The sequence below is a fragment of the Triticum urartu genome, chromosome 7A (assembly GCF_056163025.1).
Source record: "Triticum urartu cultivar PI428250 chromosome 7A, HENAU_Tu73, whole genome shotgun sequence".
Lineage (NCBI taxonomy): Eukaryota > Viridiplantae > Streptophyta > Magnoliopsida > Poales > Poaceae > Triticum > Triticum urartu.
Window position 1 is genome coordinate 480,948,119 of NC_141879.1, and position 2,323 is coordinate 480,950,441.

A 2,323-nucleotide genomic window follows, 5' to 3' on the forward strand; every position below is an offset into this window, starting at 1 on the left:
AATGTTTGAGGATTGATCTAATGCAATAAAACTGGGTAGTAAAGAGGTATGATCAAAGTGTTACTTGCCTTGCTGATGATCCGCGAAACCTAGAGATTCGAAGTAACAGGCGACGCACTCCGGGTATTCTATCGCAAACAAACAACCAAGCATACAATAAGTACTCATCTAATGCACAGGTAAAACTCAAATGAGAGATCTAACCAGAAAGTTCAACTTAAGAACTCCGGTTTGCAAAAAGAATCAAATCAAACGAAGCAACGAAAGTCAAACGGCGAAAGAAACAAACTTCGTTTTACTAATCTGGATCTAAGTCAAATTTTACAGATGCAAAAACTTGTTTAAGTTGGTTAAACGGATAGAGGGTTTCGAGACAAAACTCCAGGCGCTTGAATCGCCTGATTCCGATAAACGAGCGAAAAGTTATACTAAAACGAAAATCGGATCAGAAATCACGATCAGAAATAATCGCGGAAAATCCGAGAAAAAGAAAAATGATGAACAGATTAACGAATGAACGTTCGTTATCTGGATCTAAACGACGAATACGTTCGTTAAAACGAACGAACGAGCGAATGCTCGCTAATTAACCTAAACCGAAAAAAACCGATCTAAATAAAAAAACGGAAACAAAAAAACCGACGAAAAACCGACGTAAAAACTGAACTGTTTTTCAAGAAAAACCAGCAGCGCGGAAAACGAGGCACCTCGGGCGGCGGGTCGGTGAGGCGGCGGGCGGCGGCTCCGGCGACGGCAGCGCGGCGGGCGGCGGCGGCGAGGGCGGCGGGCGGCGGCGGCACGGGCGGCGGCGGCTGCGCGGGCGGCGGGCGGCGGCGGCGCGGCTGCGTGCGCGGCGGGCGGCGGCGCGGGCGGCGGCGGCTAGGGCGGGGCTGGGGCTAGGGTTTGGGTGGGGAGGCTCCCGGGCTAGGCTCCCGGCTTATAAAGCCTGGACGGGCCTAGTGTCCAGGTCGGACACGGGCCGTAGGTCGGTTGCGTTTTTTTTAAATAATAACTCACAGAAAAAAAATAAAAGAAATACTAAACGGACTCCAAAAATCCCAAAATAAATTTTCCCCGACTTCTAAAATCAAGCCGGACAAAGCGAACATTTATTTGGGGCCTAAATGCAATTTTGAAAAACGCATATTTTTCCTAAATTCAATTAAAAATAGAGAAAATTCCGAAAGAAAATCTCGTTTGATTTTATTATTAAATCCTCAATATTTCTTTATTTTGGGAAAGTCATTTTATTCCCTCTCTCATATTTTTGTAACAGAAATAATTGATGATAAAATAATTAAAATCAAATGATCCTATTCTCAAAATTTGAGAAAACTCAAATATGAAAATAACGAAATCCCCAACTCTCTCCGTGGGTCCTTGAGTTGCGTAGAATTTCTTGGATCAAACCAAAAGCAAATAAAATATGATATGCATTGATGATCTAATGTATAACATTCCAAATTGAAATTTTGGGATGTTACAAACCTACCCCCCTTAAGATGAATCTTCCTCTCGTTTCCAGGTGGCTTCGTCCTCGGTGTGGTGGCTCCACTGAACCTTGCAAAACATGATAACCTTACTGCGGGTGACTCGGCTCGCAAACTCGAGAATCTTAACTGGTTTCTCCTCATATGTCAAATCGCTATCCAACTGAATTGCTTCTAACGGCACTGTATCTCTCAACGGTATATCAGCCATTTCCGCGTGGCACTTCTTCAACTGAGAAACGTGGAACACATCATGAACTCCTGACAATCCTTTGGGCAATTCCAACTTGTAAGCAACTTCTCCCATACGTTCCAATACTCGGTATGGTAATACAAATCGTGGCGCTAACTTTCCCTTAACTCCAAAACGCTTAATTCCTCGTAGTGGAGATACTCGAAGATAAACTCTGTCTCCGACTTCGTAAACTGTCTCCTTGCGTTTAGAATCTGTGTAGCTCTTCTGCCTGGACTGGGCTACCTTGAGCCTATCGCGAATCAACTTCACCTTCTGTTCAGACTCTTCAATCAAATCAGGTCCAAACAACTGGCGGTCTCCAACTTCGTCCCATGACAACGGTGTCCTGCACCTCCTTCCGTACAAGGCTTCGAAAGGGGCCATTTTCAAACTGGCTTGGTAACTGTTGTTGTAAGAGAACTCTGCATATGGCAAATTGTCGTCCCAACTAGATCCATAATCTAGCGCACAAGCTCTCAGCATTTCCTCCAAAATCTGATTGACTCTCTCGGTCTATCCATCTGTGTGTGGATGAAAAGCTGTACTGAACTCTAGCCTGGTACCCAAAGTTTCGTGCAACTGCTTCCAGAACTTTGAG